General features: G+C 48.3%; 1 pseudogene; it reads left to right on the plus strand.

Moving 5' to 3' along the window:
• The first annotated feature begins 12,961 nt into the window (after window positions 1-12,961).
• LOC123144347 (cytochrome P450 734A2-like) lies at window positions 12,962-16,115 on the plus strand (annotated as a pseudogene).
• The last annotated feature ends 6,922 nt before the right edge of the window (window positions 16,116-23,037 follow it).

The following is a 23,037-nucleotide window of genomic DNA, read 5'->3' on the forward strand; positions in this document are numbered from 1 at the left end:
TACATCGCGAGCTATTGATCTACAACATAGTTATGCAAATACTACCAGGACTAAGTTTATGATAAATTAAAGTTCAATTAATCATATTACTTAAGAACTCCCACTTAGATAGACATCCCTCTAATCATCTAAGTGATCACGTGATCCATATCAACTAAACCATGTCCGATCATCACGTGAGATGGAGTAGTTTTCAATGGTGAACATCACTATGTTGGTCATATCTACTATATGATTCATGCTCGACCTTTCGGTCTCAGTGTTCCGAGGCCATATCTGCACATGCTAGGCTCGTCAAGTTTAACCCGGGTATTCTGCGTGTGCAAAACTGGCTTGCACCCGTTGTATGTGAACGTAGAGCTTATCACACCCGATCATCACGTGGTGTATCGGCACGACGAACTATCGCAATGGTGCATACTCAGGGAGAACACTTGTACCTTGAAATTTAGTAAGAGATCATCTTATAATGCTACCGCCGTACTAAGCAAAATAAGATGCATAAAGGATAAACATCACATGCAATCAATATAAGTGATATGATATGGCCATCATCATCTTGTGCCTTTGATCTCCATCTTCAAAGCACCGTCATGATCACCATCGTCACCGGCTTGACACCTTGATCTCCATCGAAGCATCGTTGTCGTCTCGCCAACTATTGCTTCTATGACTATCGCTACCGCTTAGTGATAAAGTAAAGCAATTACATGGCGTTTGCATTTCATACAATAAAGCAACACCCATATGGCTACTGCTAGTTGCCGATAACTATTACAAAATATGATCATCTCATACAACAATTTATATATCATCACGTCTTGACCATATCACATCACAGCAAGCCCTGCAAAAACAAGTTAGACGTCCTCTACTTTGTTTTTGCAAATTTTACGTGGTTGCTATGGGATTAGCAAGAACCGTTCTTACCTACACATCAAAACCACAACGATTTTTCGCCAAGTGTGCTGTTTTAACCTTCAACAAGGACCGGGCGTAGTCACACTCGATTCAACTAAAGATGGAGAAACAGACACCCACTAGCCACCTGTGTGCGAAGCACGGCGGTAGAACCAGTCTCATGAACGCGGTCATGTAATGTCGATCTGGGCCGCTTCATCCAACAATACCGCCGAATAAAAGTATGACATGTTGGTAAGCAGTATGACTATTATCGCCCTCAACTCTTTGTGTTCTACTCGTGCATATAACATCTACGCATAGACCTGCCTCGGATGCCACTATTGGGGAACGTAGTATTTCAAAAAATTTGCCTGCGATCACGCAAGATCTATCTAGGAGAAGCATAGCAATGAGCGGGGAGAGTGTGTCCACGTACCCTCGTAGACCGAAAACGGAAGCGTTTAGTAACGCGGTAGATGTAGTCGAACGTCTTTGCGATCCAACTGATCAAGTACCGAACACACGGCGCCTCCGCGATCTGGCCACGTTCAGCTCAGTGACGTCCCTCGAACTCTAGATCCAGCTGAGGCCGAGGGAGAGTTTCGTCAGCACGACGGCGTGGTGATGGTGATGATGAAGTTACCGATGCAGGGCTTCGCCTAAGCACTACAACAATATGACCGAGGTGGAAAACTATGGAGGGGGGCACCGCACATGGCTAAAGATCAACTTGTGTGTCTTGGGGTTCCCCTTTGGCCACGTATATAAAGGAGGGAGGAGGAGGCCGGCCTAGGAGGGGCGCGCCTATAGGGGGAGTCCAACTAGGATTCCCAATCCTAGTTGGAGTCCCCTTCCTTTTCCAAGAGGGGAGAGAGGGAAGGAGTAGGAGAGGGAGAAGGAAAGAGGGGGGGCAGCCCCCTCTCTAGTCCAATTCGGACTTGCCATGGGGGGGCACCCCTTGAGGCCTTTCTCTCCTTTCCCGTTTGGCCCATAAGGCCCACTACTTCCTCCGGCGAATTCCCGTAACTCTCCGGTACTCCGAAAAATACCCGAATCACTCGGAACCTTTCTGATGTCCGAATATAGCCTTCCAATATATCAATCTTTATGTCTCGACCATTTCGAGACTCCTCGTCATGTCTGTGATCTCATCCAGAACTCCAAACAACCTTCGGTACATCAAATCACATAACTCATAATACAAATCGTCATCGAACGTTAGACCCTACGGGTTCGAGAACTATGTAGACATGACCGAGACACATCTCCGGTCAATAACCAATAGCGGAACCTGGATGCTCATACTGGCTCCTACATATTCTACGAAGATCTTTATCGGTCAAACCGCATAACAACATACGTTGTTCCCTTTGTCATCGGTATGTTACTTGCCCGAGATTCGATCGTCGCTATCACCATACCTAGTTCAATCTCGTTACCGGCAAGTCTCTTTACTCGTTCTGTAATACATCATCCTGCAACTAACTCATTAGTCACATTGCTTGCAAGGCTTATAGTGATGTGCATTACCGAGAGGGCCCAGAGATACCTCTCCGACAATCGGAGTGACAAATCCTAATCTCGATCTATGCCAACCCAACAAACACCTTCGGAGACACCTGTAGAGCATCTTTATAATCACCCAGTTACGTTGTGACGTTTGATAGCACACAAGGTGTTCCTCCGGTATTCGGGAGTTGCATAATCTCATAGTCAGAGGAACATGTATAAGTCATGAAGAAAGCAATAGCAATAAAACTCAACGATCATAATGCTAAGCTAACAAATGGGTCTTGTCCATCACATCATTCTCTAATGATGTGATCTCGTTCATCAAATGACAACACATGTCTATGGTCAGGAAACATAACCATCTTTGATTAACGAGCTAGTCAAGTAGAGGCATACAAGGGACACTCTGTTTTGTCTATGTATTCACACATGTACTAAGTTTCCGGTTAACACAATTCTAGCATGAATAATAAAAATTTATCATGATATAAAGGAAATATAAATAACAACTTTATTATTCACTAGTAGAAAACAGGGCATTGGTTCAGCCCTCGTAATACCATTAATCCCGGTTCGCTCACGAACCGGGACCAAAGGAGGTAACTGTCCCGATTCGTGAGCCCAGGGGGCCGGCCGGGCCACGTGGGCCACTGGTCCCGGTTCGTCTGGACCTTTTGGTCCCGGTTCCACGCACGAACCGGGACCAATGCGCCTCGCCCCTGGCCCATGACCATTGGTCCCGGTTTGTGCCACAAACCGGGACTAAAGCGTTGGTCCTCGTTGCGGTCAGAGTTTAGTCCCACCTCGCCAACCGAAGGGCGCTCACACCGGTTTATAAGCCCGTCCCTCTCTGCCTTGTTGAGCTCCTCTCAAAATGAAAATAGATGCCCTTATACAGGGAATTTGACCTAAATTCAGAGTGAATTTCTCTGAAATTCATAGAAATTTATTATGAATTTAGGTTGAATTCTCTCTATAGGCGCATCTATGCTCATTTTTTTATGTTGGGGTTGGCGATATTTACAGACTTTTCGTGTGTTGAATATGCACCATTCAAAATCAGTCTCTGCTTTGAATGGTTCATTTTGAACACACGAAAAGTCTGGAGTTCAAATAAGTTCAAGAAAATGAAATCCCTTTGTAACAGATGAGTTTCCGTATGAAATCCTGATACTTTGAAAGAGATTGTCCGTTTTGTACACGAAGTGCATCCAGTTTTTGTCATAACCCTCTCAACTTTCTTGCACATGCTATGTGGATGAAATGATGATACCATGCCAACTTTCAACCTTTTCAGAGTTCATTTGAAATGCTTTTCAATTTTAGGGTCTTATAGCTCAAAATAATTAGTAAATGCATGAAAAATAAGAAATGAAGTCAGAAAGGATTGAAAAATGATGATGTGGCTTTGAATGGTGCATTATGAACACACAAAAAGTCAGGAGTTCAAACAATTTTTAAAAATGAAATCCCTTTGTAACAGACGAGTTTCCGTATGAAATCCTGATACTTTGAAAGAGATTGTCCGTTTTGTACACGAAGTGCATCCAGTTTTTGCCGTAACCCTCTCAAGTTTCTTGCACATGCTATGTGGATGAAATGATGATACCTTGCCAACTTTCAACCTTTTCAGAGTTCATTTGAAATGCTTTTCAATTTTAGGGTCTTATAGCTGAAAATAATTAGTAAATGCATGAAAAATGGTGCATGAAAAATAACAAATAAAATAAATAAGTAATTAGAAACAAAATAATATAAACTTTATTAAAATATATAAGTAGAAACAAAATAAAATAAACTTTAATAAAATTTATGAAACTAAAATTAACAAAGTATTTTCTGTTCAAAACATTATAAGAAACCTCTAGTATTATTGAAACTAAAATCATATAAAATTGATGCAACTAAAATTATCGAAGTATTTTCTGTTCAAAATCATTAAAAGCAAAAAGAATTTTCATAAAGAACTTTTTTGATAGAAACTTTAATAGAAAAAAGAATTATCATAAAGTAAAATAAATAAGTAATTAGAAACAAAATAAAATAAAATAAATAAGTTTTTTGTTGTAAGTAGAAACAAAACAAAATAAATAAAGCAAAAAAGAAAACAAAAAACAGGCAAAAAATAAAAAATATGCCACCTACTGGACCACCACGGCCTGAATACGACTAGAAACCCATCGATGGGCCAGGATTCAGGCCCGCAGAAGGCCCAGTAAGCCCATCAGGCATAGCAGTGACAATTAGGCTCGTAAACCTGCAATGAAGAGGAGCTCGAGAGGGGTGCGGCAGTGGGGCTTATAAACCACTGCGCGCCCCTCTCAACTAGCGAGGTGGGACTAAACTTTCGACGCGGGCGCAGCAGCACAAGGCCTTTGGTCCCGGTTGGTGGCACCAACCGAGACTAAAGGGGTGCATTGGTACCGGTTCGTGGCGCCAACCGGTACCAATGCCACCCCTTTAGTCCCGGTTGGTGCCACCAACCGGGACCAAAGGCCGCCGCTTCCCGCCCTTTGGGCTGCTGAAAAGAGGCCGTTGGTCCCGGTTGGTGGCACCAACCGGGACTAAAGGTGGCGTTGGTCCCGGTTGGTGCGACGAACCGGGACCAAAGCCTTTCCTATATAAGAAACACTTGGCGAAAATTCAGAATTTCATCGCCAGTTGCCCCCGACGACGCCGACCTCCTCGACCCCGCAAGGCTGCCCCACGCCGACGCCGTCCGCCACCCACGCCGTCGCCCTCTGCCGCCCTCGAGCACGCCCGGCCGCGCCCCTGCGCCACGAACCGCCCCCACCGTCGCCCTCGTCGCCGGCCACGCCCCTGCCCCGGCCCGCACCCCCCACCGTGGTCGTCGCCGACGCCCTCGCCGCCCCCGCCGTCGCCCTCGCCGCCCCTGCCGTCGCCCTCGCCGGCCGCCCCCGATGTGAGCCGCCGCCGCCACGGCTCTGTTCAGTGCTTTTTTCTTCATATAATGTGTTTTTTTTGTTCATTGCATTTTTTTCATATATATATATAATGTATATATGTATGTGGTAGCTATATGATGAATGGATGTGGCTATGTATGTATGAATATAATGTTCATCGCATTTTTTTGTTTATATATGTTTTTTTTCATATATGTATTAATTTTTATTTAGGTTGTTAGTAGATATCGATTTTAGGTTAGTGCATTTTAGGTTAGTGTAGAGGAAAAAGTAAAATTAGTAAGTACTACTTGATTTTAGGTTAGCGCTTAGTAGTTGAACTAGTTGATTTAATAAAACTACTTTATTTTACTATATGTAGAAGTAGTTTATTTTAGTAAGTACTACTTTATTTTATTTATAGTAAGTGCTTAGTAGTTGAACTAGTTTATTTAATAAAACTACTTTATTTTACTTTATGTTGAAGTAGTTTGTTTTTAGTAAGTACTACTTTATTTTATTTATAGTAAGTGCTTAGTAGCCAGTTGAACCAGTTGATTTAATAAAACTACTTTATTTTACTATATATAGAAGTAGTTTATTTTTAGCAAGAAAATTAATAGAACTAGTTTATTTTTTTTAGTTAAAGCAATTATTCCCGCATCGACGTCGACGATGCCAATCCCGCATCCTCGTCGTCGACTCGGCGGAGGAGGCCGGCTTGATCAGAGGGGCCATGTCCGGGACTGGGCTCCGCCGGGCTGGTTTTGAGAGGTGCTACCTTCCGGGGGGCGTAGGTTGGTGAGGAGCCAGCCCGTCGTTGACCCGATCCTTGTTTGGTCGCGGTCGCGTGGGCCAGTGACGGTGCCGAGGCTTCCGGCCACCGCGGAGGTGGTACGTCACCGTGTCAACGAGGAGGACCAGCACGTCCGTCGCTACATGGTTGCGTTGGAGGGCAGGTTCAACAATACCTGGCAGGTTCTTCAGGGATCTCACTGGAGCTATGATCCTGTGACGGTTCCTTCCCTTTGGGTGTCCACCGCCCGTGCCGATACCCGTCGGGCGCTACGGTTCTAGCCGTACTGGCGATATGTATGATAGTATTCGAGGTGTATTAGTGATAATATTAGACGATGTACGGACGCATGGAGATGATGTAGTTTTGCTTATAATTGAATGCATCCTAATTTGAATACTTCTTTATTTTGTGATTTGATTTTGCTTATTGAATGCTCAAATTGGAAAACTACTCCTACTTTGAATGCTAAAATTGGAGAGCACTATGAAAGGCATATGCATATGATTAGTTGATAGCTTATAGGGTTTTTGTTTTCGCAGAAATCTAGGAGCCCCCCTCCATCATCCCCGCCGTCGTCCCCGTCACCGACCCCTCCGACCTCGAGGTGAGACCAGCCACGAACCGGTTTTAGAAAGATAATTAAACGATATTTCGGGTTGACTTTAAGTCTATTGAGTCTCCACCATATATGAGAGGACGAAGAATCCCGACTGTTGTCGTGGGGGTAGCTTCTCCTTCGTTCCCGTGTACTAGACAATTTGGTGTAATGGACTCGGGAACGAAAGGAAGGAGCTACCATCACCGACGGTCGCAAATGTCTGAGAGGAATCAGTGAGGGAGAGTTCCACCATATATATATGAGAGGACGAAGAATCCCGACTGTTGTCATGGGGGTCGCTTCTCCTTCATTCCCGTGTGCTAGACATTTTGGTGTAATGCACTCGGGGATGAAAGGAGGAGCGACCATCACCAACGGTCGAACGTATACACCACGTGAGCTGAGAGTTTTCAAGAAAAGACTCGACAAACCGATAGTCAACCCGTCATGAATAATAATGATCTAACTTAGGTTTTTTAGTACATATATTTAATTGTAGACGTTTAATATTTGAATTATGAACATAGAAAATGTCGTACTCGGACGACGAAAGTCTCCCGGGGAAGTGCGACTGGTGCCACGACGACCGAGGTCTGTGCGACAGGCCTCACCTGGACGAAGATCGGCGCTTCAGTATTAAGTTGGAGGAGACCTTCGATGTTGAAACGGTAAGCAACGATGACAAGTGTTATTTTTTTCGTAATTAAGCACGACTTCAACTATTTCAACGTGTACTTTTCATCTTTTACAATTCGACTAGCTTATCCCATGCCATGCAAGACGCTACGTCTTGGAGAGGATGGGTTTTGAAGACCATGAAAGTATGGAAACAAAGAAAATTCACCTAAGGGCCCATCATGATACAGATTTTGAAGTAAATATGTATAATTCTGAGAGCGTAACCCGTTTTGGTTGCAAAAATTGGGAAGCATTTTGCAAGATGTATGGTTTTGATGAGGGTATGCTTGTCACCATGGATCTTGGTGATCCTGACATCGAGCAAGACAATATGGACATTTGGGTCCTTGTTGATACGCCTCCAATTCTACCGCTATGTGAGTTTCTCAAACATAGTTATTAGCTAATTTATATTATTCATTTCAAAATAGTTGACAGCTTATTTTCATTTACATCTTATTTTGATTGTTCAAACGATGTGCGGAACATGGTAGACAGAACCTACTACACCGATGGCTCTGAGTTAACTTATAAGGAGAAACTCATCTGGTCGGATTTTGTACTGATCTTGAAAATTACAATATCTATTGTAAAACTCCTCCACATTATGGTCAATACATGCCACTAGTGGACGTGTTGAACTACGGTAACTACTATGGAGATACCCTGGTAAGATTTCTTACTATTACGACATCCGTGCATCTTTTGCATACTTCTAAAACTAGTACATCATTGCCAACTATGAAGTTATTACTATGTTTTTCAACAGATAATCCCAGAGGATTGTGTGCCTCATTTGATGTATCCGAATGGTAGCCTTGATGTTTTGAACATACAACCAGGTCATCCTACGAATCTCAACTGTCCATACCGGATTTCTAAAAGAAGTGGAGACATGAAAATCAAAAAATGGAAAAAATGTATGGACAGTCGCATGGAGGTTCTTGGAAGTAAAAGGAAGCGAAGCGCAAAAATTGGAGACAGGATGATCTCCATTCTCCATAATGGAGAGTCAGGGTCTATATTGTTTTATGCTATTTTACCTTAAAGAGGGTATTTAGGTCCTACCTAATACTGATGATCATGTGCTAAGAACAATTAAGTAGGGTTGGTTCGATGACTATGAGGATGATGATTGTATGACTTGTTATTAATAACGAGTAGAAGTTGTATGATGATGATTAGTAGGACTTGTTATTATGATGATGCATGATGCGGGCATGAAGAGTTATTATATATCAGTGCGTGAAATTAACATGGATTGGAATGAAGTGAAGGCAACAAGCATGTGGTGCATGTCGAAAGTAGTACTAATCCAAACTTGATCAAGTTAGGATTAATATTACTTTCGACATGCACCACATGTTGCCTTCACTTTAATCTAAGCCATGTTTAGGCATAGCAGTAGCGTTGGTAAATCAAGCACGGAAATAAGAGAGGACGGTTCTCTCTGTTAGCTAGCTTACACACCCTAAATTACCCCCTAAACCCTCCCCCTTAAAAAAACAAAAACCCCAGCCACTGAAATGCTGACACGTGGATGCCTTTTGGTCCCGGTTCGTGTCACCAACCGGGACCAAAGGCCCTCCTGCCTGGGCTGGCCGCAGCGGCCACGTGGAGGCCCATCTGTCCCGGTTCGTGTAAGAACCGGGACTAAAGGGCTAGGGCATTAGTAACGACCCTTTAGTCCCGGTTCAACAACCGGGACAAAAGGCCCTTACCAACGGGGACAGATGACCCTTTTTCTACTAGTGATTGCCTCTAGGGCATATTTCCTTCAGAAGGGGGTGCCGCCCCCTTTCCTTCTCCTTCTCCCTCTCCTCCCCCCTTTCCCTCTGCGGTAAAAGGAAGGGGGGTCCAAATTGGACTTGGAGTCCTAGTAGGACTCCTCCCCACTTGGGGGCTCGCCTTGGCCGGCCTCCTCCCCTCTCCTTCCTTTATATACAGGGACAGGGGGGCACCTCTAAACACATCAATTGTTTCTTAGCCGTGTGCGGTGCCCCCCTCCACCGTTTACTCCTCCGGTCATATTGTCGTAGTGCTTAGGCGAAGCCCTGCGCAGATCACATCACCATCACCACGCCGTCGTGCTGACAAAACTCTCCCTCAACACTTTGCTGGTTCAAGAGTTCGAGGGACATCATCGAGCTGAATGTGTGCAGAACTCGGAGGTGCCGTACGTTCGGTGCTTGATCGGTTGAATCGAGAAGACATTCGACTGCATCAACCGTGTTAAGCTAACGCTTCCGCTATCGGTCTACGAGGGTACGTGGACACACTATCCCCCTCTCGTTGCTATGCATCTCCTAGATAGATCTTGCGTGATCGTAGGATTTTTTTTTGAAATTGCATGTTATGTTCCCCAACATTAACAAACAACAAAGTCATTTTGGAACTAGAGCTGCCACGTTACAATCGGAAACAAAAGTATTATTGAAATCGTGGGCATTCTACTAACCATATATGTGCCGCCATGCGTCCCCTCTTTTTATTGGCTTGGCGGCGCCGTGCGTGGTAGCTATTTGAGTACGGGAGGCGTGCGAGCAGACCCATGCGCGTGCTTATCGGGAGGCGAGGCCCTTAACCTCCATCCATCGCCCAATTCTCTCCCTACTTCTCCATTAATGGTGCCCGAGCCCTTGTTTTATGGTGTGGCTATGTCTTACTCGACTGAGATTTAAGAGAGAGAAAAAAATCTGAAAAGAAAATTTTGCACGGATCTTGATGTAATATCTGACGGACATATATAGCATCGACTGAGACTTATAGCAAGACTGATATACATATAATGACGATGGCAGCGGATAATAATTGTCTTACATATTTAGAAAGATAATTAAAAATGCCACATGCGGCAATGCTCGAAATACACAAGGGCAAAAGAAGAACGAAGACACAGACAATAATCTGGGTCGCTACTCTCTACTTTCTTGATGCGTTGCTGCAGGGCGTGAAGTTCCTCCAACACCTTTCATCATCGCCTCCACGACTAGCTCTCACGGCGAGCGGCCATGATCTCTTTCATGTCCTCAATACGTTGCTTGGCAGCATCCACGGATTCCTCCACCAGCCTTTCTTTCTCGATGCGGAGCATGGCATTCTCGTCCATAAGTTTCTTGACAATGACACCCGTCTTCTTCAACAAGGCAGTGGTCTCCTCGTGCTGCTTCCCCCTTCCGGCGATCTTTGCCCTCAGCAGGTCGCGCTCAGTGCGGAACTTCTCCTTGTCCTCCTTAGTCGCCGGTTGACGCCGGTAGCATTTTCAAACGAGGCATTCATCTCGTCCTGCAGCTTCGCCCAGCCGGAGATCCGATCCATCAGGCTATCGAGCATAGCGCGCATGCGCCTGTGAGAGTCCCTGCCTGCATGCGAGAGATGTTCCTAGGCCGCCGCGGCGCGGGAGGACCTCTTTGCTGCATCCGCGGCACAGTGGGACATCTTTGTTGCTTCTGTGACGCGGCCGGACCAGACTGCTGCTTCGACGGTGTGTCGGGACCTCTGTGCTAGTTCGGCGGCGCGGTGGGACCTCTGTGCTGCTACGGCGACGCGGCGGCACATATCGGCTGCTTTCGCGACGAGGCGAGACATCTCTCGTGTTTTCGCTTCCATGCTCGCCTCTCCCTGGTAGTAATTTCTCGACCGAGAACTCATGCGGGCCATGGCAGACGCAAGGGAACGACGATGAAAGACTTGTTTGTTTTTGTTGATGAGGAATTGAGGAGGAATGTGCAGTCATCTTGGAGTGGGTAGTATTTATAACCGAGTAATACGCTGCTAAGTGGGAAACCATTTAGGTTTTGATTGGTGTGAATTTGTAGTTAATATAGCGTGGTAATTTGGAATGTGACGGAAAGCAAGCTCAAAATTTATTGACGATTCTAGTTTTGAAATGTGGCACGACTCCCTGGTGGCGTAACGTGGCTCGACCCCACCTGTCAGGAAATAATTATCAAAGGCTTTAACTAGACGGCAGTGCTTCGTTTGAGTTTTTGTGAGCAAGTGGAGGAGGAGGAGGGGAAATGTGAGCAACGTTAGTTGCCTGGGCTAAAACCATTGTTCAGGAAATCGGTAACTAGTGGCTGCTTGGTCGGCTTGGGAGTAGTGATTAATCGGTGAATCGGCCTATTACCTGGATTAATTGGTCGGCCATTAATCGATAGATTAAACAGGAATTGCCAACATATATCTAGTTTTTTTATGTATTATACCATACTCTCATGCTCTCAACTATGTAATATACCAAAATATGCTACTGGTTGGTCGAACCCTAACTATTGAGGAGCAAGAGAAGGATGGGAGGGGTTACATGGAAACTTATTGGGCTTTGTTTGCCCACAAGTTAATGGGTCAGCAACGATTAATCGGCCTAACAACCAATTAATCGGTCTAACTGGCCAATTAATCGTCCTGACAAGTTAACATGATGAATAGGTGCTATTTGAATCGGTCACCCTACAAGTAGTGATTAACTGGCCCATTAACTGATTAATCAGACAAATTCTTGAATAGTGGGTAAAAGTGAGGATAACTAAGCAACCAAAGGGCACGAAAGTAGAAATCCCTTTAGATATACTCACTCCTTTCCGGTTTGAAGGGCCAAGCTCAAAAATGGTTTGAAGGGCTAAACTCAAAAATCGCTTCAACCAAGATAGATGATGAGTGATGGAGCAAATTTTGTAGGTTGCAAAATTAACATGCTCGTTTAAATAAACGTGCTTAGTCTGCAAGTGTATGCATTTGGGACCACTAAATTAGCAAAAACGGCTACATGCACAAGTAAGCTTCCTGTTAACGCGCCTCGGAATTAAAAGGATGATGAAGAGGAGTGAAAACAGGACTAACAAAATGAAATAACTAAAAAAAATGAGGTAGTGTCAATAAATCGGAAATGAGACTGTAGACTTTAGCAAGACAACTCATAATTTTTTTCTCACAAAATATATTTTTTAGAACTACAAAATACATTAAATAAGGGCTGCTTTAACGGAAATGGTTTTTGTACGACAATTTTTGTGCGAAGCTTGTACGACCATACGCAGAATATATATGCTGCATGCTATGGCTCACGCGCCGATTGTCTCTGATGGGGTTTCATCGGAAGTATAGCATTGATCTTGTTTTAATAAATAAAAACAGTAAGATATATTGTACCGGAACTACTATCTCTAACCATCTACTACCCTACTATCATTAGATATAGCTTCCTCCAAAAAATCATTAGATATGACTTAAGATATAATGAACTGAAACTGTTACAGGAGTATCTAAACATCTACAGTAATATCATTAGATATAGCTTAAGACATAATGAACTGGAACTGCCGATATGACCAAATTTACCTTTGATCTATGCCAAAAAAAAAAACGTGTCTATCAATATGCATTTCGTGCTGGGAAAAATGCGGAACGGACTTGTTCGTTTTTTGCGCACCAAACAAAACCAACCCCATACGCCTTCCATCATCTAACACGGTCAATTAAACAAGAGTGCGAAATCCCTACTTCGTTGACTCTTTACTAACCCACCCCCAAAACAAAAACAAACAACGCACCCCCTCTTCGGCTCTTCCCCGGCCCCATGGCCGCCGGCCTTCGCTTCTCTCCCCCTTCCTTCTCCTCCTCCCCACTATATAACCCCGCCCTTGCCTTCCCCTGTCACCCAAAACCCCACGCCATTAGCACCGGCTCACGTACACGGGCTCCAAGAAACGCAGCGCACGACCCAGAGAGAAGAAGAACGACGCACCGTCGTCTCCCGCCCTGCCCGCTCTGTTTCAAGAAACAAGAAACAGGGGAGCCGAGCCGAGCCGACCACGGCGGCAATGGGGGACGAGATGGAGGCGGCGGCGTGGGCGTGGCGCGGCTGGGTGTCGTGGCGCGCGGCGGCCGTGCTGCTGTCGGCGTGGCTGGCGCTGCACGTGGCGGCGCGGGTGGCGGACGCGCTGTGGTGGCGGCCGCGGCGGCTGGAGGCGCACTTCGCGGCGCAGGGCGTGCGCGGGCCGCCGTACCGCTTCCTGCTGGGCTCCGTGAAGGAGATGGTGGGGCTCATGGTGGAGGCCTCCTCCAAGCCCATGTCGCCGCCCACCTCCCACAACGCGCTCCCCCGCGTCCTCGCCTTCTACCACTATTGGCGGAAGATCTACGGTGCGTCCCTCCCTCCCTCCCTCCTCGCCGCCGCTCATGCATACATACGCGCGCACACGTATACGCATGTATTGTGCAAGAATAGTATCTCAGCCAGCATCACCTGCCTGCGTCTCTGCGTGGCTTAATTGCTCATCTTTTTGGGCGGTTTTGGTTGCATCTGCTTGTTGATCTGTTCCCTCCCCTCCCTGTCCGATTTTCTGTTTGGCTCCTCTCTCTGTCTATCTGCGCGTCTGTTTGTGACCAGGGCTCAGCTTTTGTCTCTTGTTGTCAGCAGCTCAGCTCACCTAGCTTATCTCTCTTTCGTTTGCGCATATGGGGTTTATGACATTTACTTCGCCTCTTCCTCCTCACAGACACCTCTGTTTCCCTCTGGTTCTTGCGTTGAATGGCAATTTCCGTCTCTTCCTCGTCCTTTTGGGTCATCATTAATGGTTTTGGTGACGATGCAGGTCCGACGTTCTTGATATGGTTCGGGCCGACGCCGCGGCTGACGGTGGCGGAGCCGGAGCTGATCCGGGAGATCTTCCTGACCCGCGCCGACGCCTTCGACCGTTACGAGGCGCACCCCGTCGTGCGCCAGCTCGAGGGGGACGGCCTCGTCAGCCTCCACGGGGACAAGTGGGCGCTCCACCGCCGCGTCCTCGGCGACGCCTTCTACCCCGACAACCTCAACGTACGAACGCCGTGCTGCTCCCCTGTTTTCTTCTTGTTCGTGGCCGCGCTGGCGGTCCGTGCGACGGTTCGATGTACGGATGTGCTGACGGCGACGTGGTTCGATTTTGCAGCGCCTGGTGCCGCACGTCGTCAAGTCGGTGGCCGCGCTGGCGGAGAAGTGGCGGGAGATGGCGGCGGCCGACGGCAGCGGCGAGGTGGAGGTGGACGTGGCGGAGTGGTTCCAGGAGGTGACGGAGGAGGCCATCACGCGCGCCACCTTCGGCGGCAGCTACAACGACGGCCGGGTGGTGTTCGGCATGCAGAGCCAGCTGATGGCCTTCGCCTCCGAGGCGTTCCGCAAGGTCCTCGTCCCAGGCTACCGGTTCATGCCGACCAAGAAGAACTGGCTGTCGTGGAAGCTGGACAGGGGTATCCGGCGGAACCTGACCAAGCTCATCGGCCGGCGCAGCGAGGAGGCGGCCGCCGTGGAAGCCGCCGAGGGCGAGAAGGCCGACACCGGGAGCTTCCGCGACTTGCTGGGGCTCATGATCAATGCCAGCCAGAGGACGACGCGGGCGAAGGCGATCCCGGTACATGACATGGTGGAGGAGTGCAAGACGTTCTTCTTCGCCGGGAAGCAGACGACGACCAACCTCCTGACGTGGGCCACCGTGCTGCTCGCCATGCACCCAGAGTGGCAAGAGCGCGCCCGGCGCGAGGTGCTCGACGTGTGCGGCTCCGACGACCCCTCCAAGGAGCACCTCCCCAGGCTGAAAACGGTACGTCCTCTCACAGCTCTGCCGCCACGATTCCGATTCGTTTCCATCTGCAGGAGAAATTTCAAACCCGCCGCAGGCAGAAGGGCGTTTCGGTCATTTCATTCAAGCGCTGACACACACTCTGCATGTTCCATGTGTTTTGTCACGACAGCTGGGCATGATCATAAACGAGACGCTCCGGCTGTACCCGCCGGCGGTGGCGACGATCCGGCGCGCCAAGGCCGACGTGCGGCTGTCGGACGGGTGCATGATCCCGCGCGACATGGAGCTGCTCATCCCGATCATGGCCATCCACCACGACGCGCGGTACTGGGGCCAGGACGCGGCGCAGTTCAACCCGGCGCGGTTCGCCGGCGGGGCGGCCAGGGCGGCGAAGCACCCGCTGGCCTTCATACCCTTCGGGCTCGGGTCCCGGATGTGCGTGGGCCAGAACCTGGCGCGCCTGGAGGCCAAGCTCACCATGGCCATCCTCCTGCAGCGGTTCGAGATCCGGGCGTCCCCCAACTACGTGCACGCGCCGACGGTGCTGATGCTCCTCTACCCGCAGTACGGGGCGCCGTTGATCTTCCGCCCGCTGGCATCGCAGCCGTCGGCGGGTTCCACGACGTCCTCCTGTCCTCCCAGCCCCCAGTTCCTTTGTCAAAACTGACAGAACAGGAGGATGTTTCCACTAGACTAGAAAAGAAGGGTAGGGCAGGAAGAGGTGTGGGTCACCGTGGATGGACATGGAGCCCCTCGAACGAAAATCATAGGACAAGCCCAAGATGACCGAAACGCCCCTCCAACCAGCCCCCGACCCTGCTGTGTAGTGTGTATATATATGTGAGTCCAGGTGATAGAAAGAGCCAAGAATCACTAACTTTTTGTCCTGGCCTGTGTGTGGCCCTGCCTGGGACCCGTCAGGTTGCCAAAAATGCCCTCCTTAACAGACCGGATCAGGCCAGCCCCCTCTTTTTTAAGATTTGATGGCACACAGGAGGAGAAAGGCCCCCACCTCACCTCTCCTCCTTTCTTCTTGTTGTGTTGCCCATGGCTTCTGGTGTATGTATTTGTACAGATGTTTATTCCGTCATCATTATCGCCCATCGGGAAGAAAAGAAGTGAAAACGGTGTATGGAGTATATAATTTCCTTGGTACCCTGTGTCTACCTTACGCGCGGCATTCTCTTCCTTTTACCGGTCTCTCCAGTGTGTGGTCGGTGATCCTGCCTCCACTATACAAAGAAGAAAGAACTTGCGTAATTAACAATCCTGGTCCTGTCTACTGACTCGCTTTTGTTAAAGAAAAGTCTATGGAAAGTAGGAAATCCAAGCAAATTCAAAGCTAACCAAACGAGTCTAATTTTGTGCTTGTGCGGCCCACAGAACATTCATACGAAAACCAGATGATACTAGGATTTAGTATTTGTCAAGGAAGAGAGGCTGAATCGAGAGTGGACATTTGGGGTGGGGCCGGCAGCCAAATCCCGGTGGGCACAGCAGCCAGGGGGTGCCTGCCTCTGCCTGTGGTTGGGGGCTAGCTGTCACTGCCGCAAGGAGCATTCCCAACGGTTACGCAAACGGACAACGGAGGAAGCACCCGCTACGTGGCTGGGCCGGAGGGAGAGCCACGCAGCGGCTCTCTCTCTCGTGCTGCTCACCGGAAAGAGCGTCGTCTGTGGGTTTTTACCGGCCCGACCCATGCGGCCATGCCAAACCCCCTGTTCCTCCACCCGATTCGCCGGTTGAGCCATTCTGCGCCCCGCAGTGGGAACGTGTGCGCTGAGTTTTTTTTTTCTTTAGAGAAGATGGTGTGCGCTGAGTTAGGCGAGCTACTGCGTTGAGATTTACTACCTGGAACGCGTATTAGACCTTTTATTAGGTGCATTTGTCGCAATCGACGTCCTTGTTGTGGATTCGAAGCGTATACACGCGATTTAGACTGCGTTCGGCATCAAGGTAGATTATGATAATTCAGTTTTCCAACCAGCACGTCGAAGAAAGTTGGTCACTACAACAAGGGTCATAAAACGGTGCATCAGCACCGATGAACCTCCATCTGCCAAGACGTCATTACAATGCTTCATTTGGCTTACTTAGAATGCTGGGATTATCCTAATGTCATTTGTACGTATGTGGATTGCCCAACGAGTCATTGAGTGAAGAAGAGGGAAGCCTGTTATGTCTAAACGCGGCATTTTGCACTATGCATATTTGGTCCTGAAAAAGCAACTCACCGGAAAAACAGCTCTCGAGTCGCCCCCGTGGGCGGCTCGGGAGCAAACCCTAGCCGCCGCCGCCAGCAGCCCAGCCACCGCCTTCTCCTCCCCTCGCCGCCGCCGGCAGCGGTCGCCGGGCAAAGCCCGCGCGGCTCGGCGGCGGCGGGGCACCTTTTCCTCCTCCCGTCCGTAGGTGGCTGGCGCGGGCTGGTTGTCTCGGCGGGAGCTCGAGCGGCTGCGCGCGCTTGGGGCGGCGCGGCTGGCCGGCGAGGCGGCGCACGGAGGCGCGGTGCGCGTAGGCGTGGGCGCGCAGGGCGCGGATCTGACGTATGGCGCGGGATCCGGCGGTGGGCTGCGAAGGTGGAGCTCCTCTACTCTGGTGCTGGACGGGCGGCGAGGCGAGGCTGGTGGTGATGCGTTGAGCTGCGGGCTGGGCGCGCGGGATGCGGGCTGGGCGTGCGCCGGTCGCCCGGGACGTGGGCGCGCTGCGCCGGGCGAGCCCCCGCTGGATCTGCAGAGTGCCTACCGCGGGGCGGGGTCGTGGTCAGCGCTGCGGCGGAGGAGAGGGGTCAGGTGGGAGCGAGCTGTTCGGCGGCGCATGGGCTCTTCATGTGCGTCGCCGGCCGTCGGCTCGATGAGCTCCAGAGGGCGGTGTGAGGTAGATCGGGCCCCGGCGTCCTGTTCTGCGAGGTGGCTGCGATGACCGTCGGGCGCAAGGGGCTGGCGGTTATCCGGCGCGGACCAGCGGCAGCGATGGAGACCTGGGCCCCGGCGTCCGGATCTGGTGGCTGCGGCGGACGTTGGGCGCGTGGGGCCAGCGGCCGTCGGGCGTTTGTCTGTGGTGGTGGCCTGGCTCGGGTTGGTGGTTGGAGGTGCAGCGTCGGGTGAAGACCCTGCTGCCAGTCTTTGGGCTGGGGCAGGCGACGGCGACGCCTGCGGGCGCCGCTTCCTTCTTGAAGGCGTCGCTGAGGCATTTCTGCTCGCTCCACCACGCAAGGCTGCTCGGGGGAAACCCTTGATCCCATGGGATCGGACGATGAAGGCGATGTGTGTCGCGCCTCTTGGGGCATCGTTTCAGGAGCTCCTTACCGGCCAGGGGGACCAGTGATAGATGGAGGATGTTGTTCGTGCTGCTTGGTCGTGTCCGGCGATGAGGGAGGTTTTGACTTCTGTGGCAACGATGACGGTGGAGAGCATTGTCGGAGGCGTGGCTTTCGTCATGGTAGTCGGCTCTTCTCCGGCGTGTCCGTGAGATTACCTCGGCTGCTTGTTGCTGTGAAGTCGAAGCTGCGGTGCGGGGCTCTGGTAGCGTACGATGACGAGCGACATGTGGTCCGTTCGGCGATCTCCTGTGACGCCAACCTTTTTGTTTTCTGTCGTTTCTCCGCCGGAGTCGGAGCTGCGTTGTCTTGCGGTGGGCGGATGGCATTCCGTCTTGTAAGTGTAGTGTTGTTCTGCAGCTAATAGGGCTGCCTTTTCTTTTTTCCTTTGATCTTCGGATCCTCCTCATGTTGTTTCTTCCGTTGCTTTCTGCTAAATCTAATTGAAGCCAGCAATTTGTTGGATCTTTAAAAAAAACATATTTGGTCCTGAAGTTGCTCTCGGATGACCACTGGGTTCCATAGAAAATAAATGGAAATGTGGCCCAACTCCCTCCTACTCCCGCCGTCGGCCACCGGCTACCACGTTAACGTCGTTGTAGCATGGATCCTACTCATGTCACTCTGCCACCACATTTTATACTACCCAACGCTATCGCGGTGCATATATCGCGTCCCTTTATAAGGTCATCTCCGACACCGACCCGCAAACCTCCCATAACGCGGTCCTGTATCAGTCCGCTAGACGGTACGGACGCGATTCCTCTCGCAAACCGATGACGCGCGGGGGGGGGGGGGTGCCACTACTAGGGAAAAGCCTAGCAGTAACGCGGGTTAAATGCTTAGCAGTAGCGCGGGTGGCTGCGCTACTGATACGACGCCACAGCTAACTTTTATCAGTAGCGCGGTTTGACCCGCACTACTGCTATCGAGGGATAGCAGCAGCGTCTATCTCCAACACGCATTGCTGCTAATAGCTGTAGGATTTTTTTTGAAACTATGATGATTTTTATAGCAAATTCGAAAACTATACACCCTAATGCAGAAAAATCAAAAGTATCACCCCGTCGGCCTCCTGTTGGCCGAGGAGGGACTTTTCGGTCTACTGAAGGCCGAAGAGGAACTTTTCGGTCTACTTTAGGCCGAAGAGGGACTTTTCGGTCAACCGTTGGCCAAAAAGGACTTTTCGGCCAACCGTTGGCCAAAAAGGACTAGAGTCCCTCTTCTGCCAACACATGCTCTACAGTTTTAGAAAATTCATATCAATTAGGATTTTTAGTATTTTAATTTGATTCTTTTTGCATTAGATTAGAAATTTTATGAAGTTTCTCTAGATATCAAGTTTGACTAGATTTGAAAGTTTGAATTTGAATTTGAATTTTCATGAATTTGCTCAAATCACTAGATTGCCTATAATTTGAGCTAGGAGTATTTTTTCAGATGATTCTCTTTGTTTATCAGTAGTAATTAATTGATGAATTTTATAATTATTTAAAATTAGGATTTTATGAAAGCAGTTCTGTTTTAGTGTTTTGTAGGTTTTATGCTATTTCTTTTAATTTTAATTGCTTTAAATTGTTTTCTTTAGTTTTTTTGACATATTCTTTTTGTTTCTGTTTAGTTATCAGTAGCTATTTTATTTGTAGTATTTTTTTGTATTTTATTTCTTTTATCCTACTAGAAAACTTGTTTTGAGCTTCATAGGAGTTTATATTTAAAAGTGCCTTATAAATCATGTACAACCATTGCCGTTTTATACATGAAAAAAAATACTTTTCCGCTATCTTTTTCCCTCCATTTTCTTTCCCGCCATTTTCTTTCCCGCCATTCTCTCCCGCCACACTAAGGAGTGCTGCATCGATGGAGGATGACTATGATGCCTTCATGTGGAGTGTGAAACACTGTGTGAGAGAAGTCATAAGTGTGAAACACTCTCCGATGATGATGACGAAGCTGCAAACACTTATGACTTCTCTCAGACAGTGTTTCACACTCTACCAGCAGCACCGACGCAGGAGACACACAGCGTGTCAGACGATGTTATCTACGGTCGTCGACACCATGAGGCTTGTTTTATAAGTTGGGAAGTGAAGATGGCAGGAAAGAAGATGGCGGGAAAGAAAATGGCAGGAGAGAATGGCGGGAAAGAAAATGGCGGGAGATAATGGCAGGAAATAAAATGGCGGGAGAAAATGGAGGGAGAGTGGCGACAAATAAAATGATGGGAAAGAAAATGGCAGGAGAAAATGGTGGCAAAGAATGGCGGGAGAAAATGTCGGCAAAGAATGGCGGGAGAAAATGGTGGCAAAGAAAATAGCGGGAGAAAATGGAGGGAAAGAAAATGGAGGATAAAAGAAATAAAATACAAAAAAAATACTACAAATAAAATATCTACTAATAACTTAACAGAAACTAAAAGAATATGTCAAAAAAATAAAGAAAACAGTTTAAAGTAATTAAAATTAAAAGAAATAGCACAAAACCTATAAAACACTAAAACAGAACTCGCTGCTACTAAAGCCATACCCCGCGCTACTGTTATTAGTTTCTGTTTTTTTTCTGCTCCATATTTTGTGCTGCTGAATTTTGTTTAGGGCTTTATACAATAATCTCTAGAATATCATACACATACAAATGTAATCATAGCATATACATACAAATAGTCTCATCAAATCATGTCATCATCATAATCATCATCCAACACAAAGTGGTCTCTCGTCATCATCTCGAAAATAGCGGTACAAGTCTCGAATACTTGCAACACATCGTCGTCCATCTAAACAATGATATATGCAAGAAGAGCTATCACTATGAGTGAGAGCGGAACTATGCAGTACATGAGGCGGCGGTTACGAGTCCTCTCTCGCGGTAGCGTGAACCTCAAGTAACTAGCTTCTGCTTCTTGTCTGCTTTTGAAGCCTTTATGGCTGGCGCCCGAAACCCAATCCACTTGCCCCTGACACTCAGGACACTCGTCGTACACTCCCGGAACCCTCGCTTTGTAGACGAGATAGCACTGCTTCTTCACCATCAAGAATCTAGGTGCCTATTAGAGATGCATCTTCATCAAGAGAATGTACAATCCTATGCAATAAAATATACTAGAGCAACACGAAAAAGAAAGGGTTAGCAACATATAGTACGCAAACTAATTAACTAGAGGTACGCAAGTCATCGTACCCAAACTAACAAAGTAGCATTACGCAAGTTCGGCAGGGACCATGGACATCACAAAGTCTCATTGCTACAGAAAGTATACAAGTTCAACCTACACATATCATCATCATCGGCATCGTAAATCACTAGAAGTTCCATCCTTCCATATCATCAAGGATGGACCCTAAATTCTTGAACGGCGTGAGGTCCTGACGTTGCATGCCTATGCGAGTTCGGACGTCAGCTCGCAATATAGGGCCGTGGTGGAACATCCCCTTCTCATCGACGACTTCTTTCATGATGATCGTCGTAATGTCCCTCTGGATGCGAAAGAAGTCATCTCTAAGTTTATAATCCGCTTCTCCATGAGATTCTACCCACTTGCGGATATGTCATCGTTTCTGCTTGTCATGCGAAGCTTAAGGTGATCCGTTCTGAACTCCATCATGAGATGGAGGAGGTAGAATCCATCGTTCTTGCTTGGTTTTGGGACATGGATGCAACAGAAGTTAGTTTTATGCGAGAAACCCAACTTCTTGTTCCTTTATTTCCCGATCTGCAGGTGGACACCCCTAATGCTGAAGCCTTGGAGAGCATCATCTAAAATATTCATTATGTGGGTGTAGTTCTTCTTCTCGTAGTTTCTGGTAGGGTCAAAATACACGGCGTGGGAGATTCGCGGGTAAAGAACGAGAAGGACGGCGCACCCGTTGCTGCAGGGGAAAAAAACACCTCAAATTATTCTCCTTATGAGCGAGAAGGAATGATTGAAATGTACGAAAGGGTTGTCCAGCACTGACTTACATTGGATGATAAGGCAGGAGGACAATTTCCTGGTCCTTATTCTGTACCAGGAAGTTTTGGAGGTACTCCCTAGCAGTTTCACACTCAAAGTCGCCAAGACTCAAGAAGGACTCGTGCATGTAGTACGGATTCACCACACAGATTTGCGGGACTTCTTCTCTCTTCATGACGGAGCTCATATGTAGCGTAAAAAGGTGGACGATTGTAAAATCGAGCAGCCTTGTCAGAAACATCTCGGAGATATGGTCAAACCGCAGGAAGAACACCTCCGCGGGCCGTGTGTCGACGTAGGACTTCCCCTCAGGCACACGAGCCGCGTATGTCGGATATCCTAGATCCTTCGAGGCTAGTAGGCTTTTCTCAATCGACAGCACATGGTCGTGCAGTCTTCTTAGATCCCCTGATAGTGCCTCCAGCGGTTTTGGCGGTAGCATCGGCTCGCCCGTGACATGGAACATGGCCGCACCTTTGACGGGTACACGCTCTTCAAAATCCTCCATTTGGCTGCTATGTTCTCTGGCTTGTTTGTAGGCAGCTGAGCCTATCTTCCCCGGTCTCTTCCTCTCCTTTTTCTTGGGCTGACCTTCCAGACCCTTCCTTAACCCCTGCCCCAATGTTGCCGGGCTAAGCACTGTACGACCCCCGGCTAGTTGGGCCTGTGTTGAGGCGGCATCTTCAGGCGTGTCATGTGAGGATTTCGTGAAGAGAGACTTCTTGCAATCCCCCCTAGGACGTTCCTGCCCGGGCAGATCATCCATATCCTCATCAGCATGCTGATAGCCCGATTTGTCATATCGCTGACTC

This window comes from Triticum aestivum, chromosome 6D, assembly GCF_018294505.1.
Source record: "Triticum aestivum cultivar Chinese Spring chromosome 6D, IWGSC CS RefSeq v2.1, whole genome shotgun sequence".
NCBI lineage: Eukaryota > Viridiplantae > Streptophyta > Magnoliopsida > Poales > Poaceae > Triticum > Triticum aestivum.